This window comes from Amaranthus tricolor, chromosome 8 (assembly GCF_026212465.1).
Source record: "Amaranthus tricolor cultivar Red isolate AtriRed21 chromosome 8, ASM2621246v1, whole genome shotgun sequence".
Classification (NCBI taxonomy): Eukaryota; Viridiplantae; Streptophyta; class Magnoliopsida; order Caryophyllales; family Amaranthaceae; genus Amaranthus; species Amaranthus tricolor.
In genome coordinates this window covers 20,650,287-20,658,569 of record NC_080054.1, presented here as the reverse complement: position 1 = coordinate 20,658,569, position 8,283 = coordinate 20,650,287, and positions in this window count along the sequence as shown.

Below are 8,283 nucleotides of genomic sequence, written 5' to 3'. Positions count from 1 at the left end.
AGTTCCTTTCCCCCTCCCCCTCCCTTTCCCTTCCTTTCTTTTCTCTCTAAAATTGGTATGCAAACATAAAGTAACAAAAATTAAACATCCAAACTCTCTAGTCCCCCTCCATATCCCTTTCTCATATTTTATTATCCAAATACGATTAATATTATACTAATACAACGTATACAATACTAATTAAATAATTCAAAACTAATACAACTAATATTATACTAATACGATTAATACTATACCAAAAAACTAAAACTATATACTAATACGACCGATACAAAACTAATACGACTAATTATATTCAAATACGACTAACATTATATTAATCTGACTAAAACGACTAATACTAAATCAATACAACTAAAATAATACTACTATAATATTATATTAATACTATATTAATACGACTAGTGATGGCCATGGGGCGGATTACCAAAACCAAACTGGTCCCAAACTGCCAAAGAACTGTGCCAAAACATGAACTGTCTTTGATAGGTTCCAAATAGGTATGTGCCGCTAACTATTATGGTTCTACAAAAATTCTTACAAACCTGTGGAACTGTTGGCAGAAATCGGCCCGGCAGAACCGCTAATCGTTAAGGTTCAAGTCCATCTTTTCCCTCTTTTTTTATTAATCATCTTTACTATTAATTATCATTTTTTTATTAACTTAATTTTTTCCTTCTTTTTCGTAAATATTTTATAAATAATTGACAAGCAATAAATTTCGATAATAATTAACAATGGTATTTCCACATTATTATAGTACTTTATATGATTTTTTAAATTTTTATTTAAAGCAAAAAAAATTAAATCGATGGTCTGACCCGCCCAACATGGGAGTTGAACCGCTAGGAACAACCTAAGAAATTGTCTGAGAACCTACTGGAAACAGAACAAAAATCGAAACCAAAACCGAAACCCAATGACCATCACTAACTACGACTAAATAATACTAATATGACTGATGTGCAAATTTTATTTAACCGCAAGTGTACGGTGTACGTGTAGTCGCGGGACACAAGGAAGTTAGGACAAGAAACTTGCTAATTTCTACTAATTATATTGCTCAAAGAGAAAAATGTGTTTGATTGGTTGTTTTCTAACAAACTAAAAATGCAATAAGAAAATTTGATTCAAACTATATAATGAAAGATCTAGGGTGTCGGGAATCCCCAAAATTTTTGTATGACCAAACTCTCATTAGTGTCTATGAAATGTCGGATTAATTGTGTGATTAAATATGATCTTGTTGATCTCAAACTCTCGCGCTGTTGATTAATTATTAGATTTAGACCCTACAAATTCAATTCTCACACGCTAGTTTTCTTGAACGAATTAATAAGAATTTAACTAAAATTTACCCTAAAGCAAAGTTGATCCTATTTTAACATGCTAGTTCTATTGATTAGTTCAACAAAACATATTTAATTTAGGGTTATTGGCTCAATTGAACCACTTTAATCCTAATTTCATAGACACTTTCAATAATCAAATCATACATGAATTATAGGTTCAAACCATAACCCTAGAAAATAAATCTGCTCACTATTCATGATGGAAACAATGAACACAAACTCTAACATGTTACTATACAAGGAAAAAAAAATAATTAAACTATGAGACAAACAATTAAAGATCCAAGAGACAAAAATAAGAACAATATTACTTTTATTAAATGACAATTTCTAGGAAAAACAATTAATGTTTGACAAGGAAATACTAAACTAATACAAATTTGATAAAGAAAGATTAGACTAATATAATGAGAAAGTAAATCAAAGACAAGAAATTAAAAGCTTACAAGACTTAAAAGATGGTGTTCAATGGAGAGGAAGATGAAAGAGGAAGAAGGAGAAGAGGGTTTTAGTCTCCCTCCTTGTGCTCCTCAAAGGAGGCTTCACCTAATTGTCCCTTATTACCCACTAAATAAACTCTAAGAAGTTAATTAATATAAAGATAAAATAAAATAATACAAAAGTAGAGTAATTGGAAAAGGTTGCACGGAAATCCAGAAGCTAGAGCCAACTCAGCAGCCACTTCCACGACCAGAAAGTCGAGTCGGCGTTTTACGCTGACAATTTCAGTGAACTTCAAACGATTGTTATTTCTTACTCGATTATCAGAATTGAGCATATAATATACTGTTGGAAAGCTCTTGAAGTCTAGTTTCCAATGCCGCAAACCTTGCATTAATGCAATCTTTCTATCAAAAGTTATACCCAAAAGCATAGATATATATCAAATTCACCTCAAAACTTTTGCATTAATAACGCTCTTCTACACTTTTGCTCATTTTCTTTGTAGAACATCTTCACCCGAGCTAAAATCTCCTTAGAGAACTCCGTCATCATTAAAACCATAAGAATTATGCTTAAAACAATCAAAACCACTCAAAATCAACATAAATAACCAAAACGAGTAAAGTAGCATAAATCTTCAAAATAATCACGGAATTACTAACATTGACCATCATAATTAAGGAGTATAAAATGATATAAATGAGTGCAAATAATTGCACTTATCAATGACTAATATATACTAAAAATACTAAAGAATAAAAAATAAATTTAAATAACACATAATAAATAAATCATACATCAAATTATGAAGTACAAAACGTTAAATTATAATGATTTAGTTCATAAGTATATATACTTGACACGAATAATCATTAAAGCACTTCTAGTTTACAGGTAAGAGTGTTGCATTATTGAGTCTAATTAATTAATATAATGATAATTGGTATTAGTTTAGATAATTTATCTAGTTGGTTATAAATTATTTACTAATTTCATTGTTTATTTATATTAAAAGTTTGTAGGTTGCTTCCAAAGATAAATAAGTTGTTGCGAAAAATGTTACATGTTTTTTGTAACAGACAAGAGCCGTTGCTAAAAATAGTAATAATAACAAATATTACTCAATCTTTCCCTACAATTGGGTCATTGCAAAAGATAAACTATAATGTATTGCAACAATTTATGTTGTTGTGAAAAATCGACAAATAACAATGATCAAAGTTGTTGCCAAAAATGCAAAAGGTTTGGCAGCCACTTTGTTTCGTTGCAATAAAGGCTGTAGGAATTGCAACGTCATTGCTTTTGCAACAATAAAAGTCGTTGCAAAAAACAACATATTTTTGCAACTACTTAAGTCGTTGCTAAAACCTTTAGCTACGGCCGTGCATGCAACAACTGAAGTCGTTGCAAAAAACATTTTCAGTAACGAAATGTGGATTTTAGCAACGCCTTTTTTTGTAGCTAAAAGCAATTTTATTATAGTTTTATAATGCATGAGGTTGGGGTTTGATATCTAGCTTGTATAAATTTGTAGCCTCTTCGAAGTTTCATGATTAAGGATAACATATGGTTGCCAGAAATGAGTTTCAAAAACGGGTTAGTGAGACGAACTAGATATTTTTCAAAAAACATTTTTAAGGGTGGTTGGTAATGTATTTCTTTTATTTGAATTTTAAAATTTTAAAAGTTATCTTAGCAAGAGATTTTCCAACCAACTTTTGACCAATTTCGCTGAAACCCTAGTTGCAAAATATGAACTGGTGTGTAATAATTGCAAAATAGTAAGAAATTTTGGACTATTTTTTGACCAATTTGTTGGATGATAACATGGACTAGCCTTCTAACTACATTGAAATCAGTCGCGAACCTCGATTAAAATTTGATTATATATATATAGCAACAATTTCTATTCCAACTTTTTACTTACTACATTAGGTAGTTGGTATATGGTCTGTTTTTATAGTGTCGGCTTTGAGGCTTCATGAAGGAAAGTCAACTCACTTTTTTCTTTCTTTTTTAATTGGCCATATGGCTTATCAAACTAAACCTCATACATAAACAACGAATATCAAACACTTAGTTTTCATGCCCACCCTTATACATAAATATGCTCAGATGTACCAACTTATGGTTCATTGAGACTAGTTATGGTGATTTAGTTACCAACAAATGCAATTTTAGGTTTAATGCGTGCAAATTGGTCAAGTTGTGATTCAATAAAGTATATGAAAAATTATCCTCAATAATCTAATTTATTGCCCATTACCCGTAATACCACCTTTGGAAAATTTTTATATAATCCAACTTTTTCCTTTATTTTGTTGCGAAAGAAACATCGAAAATACAAACCTGCTATTCCATATTACTACTAGCCATTACATTCATCAACAAGCATCATCCCCCTTCTTTATAAGCTTGCTTCTATGGAGTAACGTACTCAACCCCAAAATTTTGAAGAGAGAGAAAAAACTTTCATGTCTTTAATTTAGCAAAAATCTTAATAATTTTAAAAGGCATGAACTCTAATTCCTCTTCTTCTTGAATTGTTGTTCATTTCCTGAAATTATGTGAAATGTGAGCATGATTTTAAGGCAAAGTTGCAAAGAATGAAGAAAAATTCACGGGCTGTTGAGAATGTTTATTCGTATCCAAGATGAATAGGAAGATGTAGGTGGAGGCTTTAATGAAAGTCAAAGAGATTTTTAAAAATAAAAGAATATGTTTGAATAAGTTAAAAGGAAAAGGAATTTACCGATTGTAACCGATTCTTTGCAACAAAGGTCCATTTGTAACAAAATATATGTGAAAGTTGGATTATTAAAAATTTTCAAAAGGTGGATCATTAACAAAGAATGGACAACAGGTTGGATTATTTAGAACAATTTTTCCTAAAGTATAAGCATTAAAGCTAGGTCAAACATAATAAATTTTTGTTGACGTTCTGTGTTGTAGTTGGTGTATGGTACGTGAGATCTTATTTTAATAACTAGTATCATCATTCTATATACTAAAGCAAAGACCACCTAATGACACGTGTCAACCTCTGGTAAAAAACTTTCTCGCTCAAATTAGCTTCTCATATACACTTTCTTATAAGTTTATTGTAGCTTTCACAACAAGATTACAATACATTAATGCATACAATTGCAATAAGTTTGACTATTAATTTTTCCTATTTAAGATTAAGGAGATTTATATCTTTATATGCGTTGGAATATTATATGTGATTTTAGTAAGATTGAAAACAATTTTTCTTCCCCTTATATATGCGTTGAAATTTTATATGTGATTTTAGCAACATTAAAAATATATTTTTTATTTAAGATTTATCTTCTATATATTAATACAAATTAGTATGACATTTTCTAGCCTCCCCTTCGAGAGGACCCAAAACTTATAAACCATGTATCACTATATCATCTCTTTGTAACTTTATTCAAAAAAATTATAATTTAAAAATATAAGAAATAAAAAAAATTCTAATAGGAGAAATGTGTCGACACCCCTTCATTACCCACCACCAACACTGTACCGCTACCATTTCAAATGGGCTAACACGTGTATATTTAGTGCATATCGTGTTTAACATGGGTAATCAACTACTATTACATACATACATTTAACATATAATGATTTTTAAGTAGCTCGTGCTTAGTACGAGTAATCAACAATTATGTTCTAATGATGTGTAAATATTGTTATTTATTATTCAATTTACTTTGTTGTGATTTTTTTAAAAATTATTATTCATAATTCTCTTTCTTGACTTTTGTTAAATCTATTTGTAACAATTATATTATTTATGCATAATAGTTTCTAAATGTCTCGCGCTTTAGCACGGGTGATCACCTAGTGTTATATATAAACAAGTAAACTCCCATCATTTTATACTCCTTTATGATAGTCGTAGTTAGTGATTTTGTGCTTATTTTTTGGAAGATTTATGCTACCTTGGTCATTTATGGCTATTCATGTTGATGTTGAGTGGTTTTGACTGTTTTAAGCATGATTCTTATGATTTTAATGATAATGGATTTCACTGAGGGAGTTTTATCTCAGTTGAATGAGTTTTACAAAGAAAATGAGCAAAAAAGTTGAAAAGTATTCAAATGCAAAAGTTTTGAGCCAAAATTTGTTACATGTTCACTCTTTTAACTACAACTTTTATTATGAACATCGTATTAATTCAAGGTTAGAAGAGTTGGAAACTAGACTTCAAGGTATTTCCAAAAATACATAATATGCGCTCTTTCGACAACTGACCACAAAATGGCGACCGTTTGAATTTCGCTGCAATTTTCAATACTGTAAAGTCGACTCGACTTCACCTGTGAGACAAAAAACGCTGAGTCGACATTTATTACTAGTAAAAGTGATTTTTGGTCAATGACTAAGTCCGACTCGACTTCAACTAGAAAGGGGAAAACGCTGAGTCAACTTTATATGCTAGATTCTTTCATGCACGCTTTCCTAAGACTGACAATTAGGTTATTTTATTATCTTATTATTTTATATTATAGTTTTAGGTTTATTTGTTAGTTACTTGGGGAGAGTGTTTCCTAAGTATACTAGTAGTATAAATAGGAAAATTAGGTTTTAATTTTAAAACAAGTAGTATTTTATTATTCGACAGTTATTTCTAAAAATCAGTTTTTTGTTTTCTTTATTTTCGTTAATTCTTAGATATAAATTGTAGCAGTTTATGCCAATAAAATTCAAATTGTCATCATTCTGTAAGTTTTTCAATTTTTGTTCTTTATTACTATTTTTACTTAATTGCTTTCTTGTTAGATTTAATTATACCTATTATAATTTTTAGGGGTTTTATTCAAGGTCTTTTGTTAGTTTCTATGAGTAGTGCGTGCTTTCTTTATCTAGGTTTGGGGGGAGTCATTGCAATTTTAATCTATGGTTTTATATATGCTTATGAGCCTTTGTTTAAATATTTTTATCAACTTTTTTAATAGAACAAAAGTTTGAGACTATGAGATATTTAGGATTTAGGTATATTTAAGTTAAATTTATACTAATTTAATAAGGTCCTTGAAGATGATGTAGCGAAAACTTGAGATTGATTAGATCACTTTTAGTCACATTAAAGATTCAGCTTCATATAATTGTGAGAATAATTGATTTCCATACTGAAATTTAATGACTTTCGATATCCTAGACTCTTTTATTATTGATTGTACCTTAAAATCTCACTCTTAGTTTATACTACTATTATTAATAGATTTTAGTATTTTAGTCATTTGATAATAGTATTAGATATAAAATTCCTATCATATATTGTTGTTTTGTGTCGCATGATATTTAGAATTGGGCAAATTAATTAACTAGCTTCTCTGAGTTCGACTCGTTAAGCTACAAGTACACAATCCGTTTCCAATTAAAATAAATTTTACATCAACTATCCATAGGAAATATTAAATTCATATACTTCATAGAAATTTCTACTGTATTGAAATTTCAAATTTTCATGCTACTTAAATCTTTTTTCCGAACTAAACACAAACTTATCCAGCTATTTCCTTATAATTTGTAATTTGAAGAAAATAACTTGTTACTAAACAACCTCTAACATGAAATTGCAAACTTCATTTTGGATAATTTTAAATATTTTACATATCTTATATTTGCTTAAAAAGTATCTAAGATATCATTATTTGATTAACTTGTCCAATTTTGGACTCCTTTCCATCAAATCTCAAAAACAACAAATAAAAGAACTTGTAAATTAGTACATTCATGTTTTAACTTTACAATAGTAAATTACTATACTATCCGGTGCTTAATTTTTTTCACTTTGAATACTTAATCGAACATACTATAATTTGTACTTTGGAGAAGGATTTTGAGGTTGTGTCAAATGGAAGTAAACTGGTGTTTGGAATGATCAATGAGGTGATCGATGTGGGGTGCATAAGGCTTCATTAAGGATGTGGAACCATATCTTGAACGATGCAAGGCATGGAAAGAAAGTTGCTCACTCGAGGCAACAAAGAAACAAAGTCCAGAAACTTGCAGCACAACATGCTCGTTTGAGCATGGGGATGGCTCGTTCGAGCAGGCCATACAGAGGCAGTTAAAAGGTTTGTTTAGCAGCTGCTCGAACGAGCAAATGGGTGGCTTGAACAAGCAGTTGCATAGGATTTGATGCTGGACAGTTTTTTGGTGCGTGTATGAAGTTGAAGATGCTTTATTTCTTGCTTAACTGTCATACTTAATTGTGATGTTTATTATTGATGATAAATGTGTGCTTTGATGGTAATTTATGATGGAGTTCTAGCATGATGTATTCTTCATCTATAAAAGAATACATCATTCATAGAATCAAACCACCACCAACACACAAACTTGAGTGAGGGCTATTTCAATTGTAAGGAACTTGAGAGTGTTCTTCTTGATTTAGTATTGTGATCTTAAGAGGTTGTTCTCAAGACAGAGAAGAGTTATTTATACATTATATTGTTGAATCAATTATACA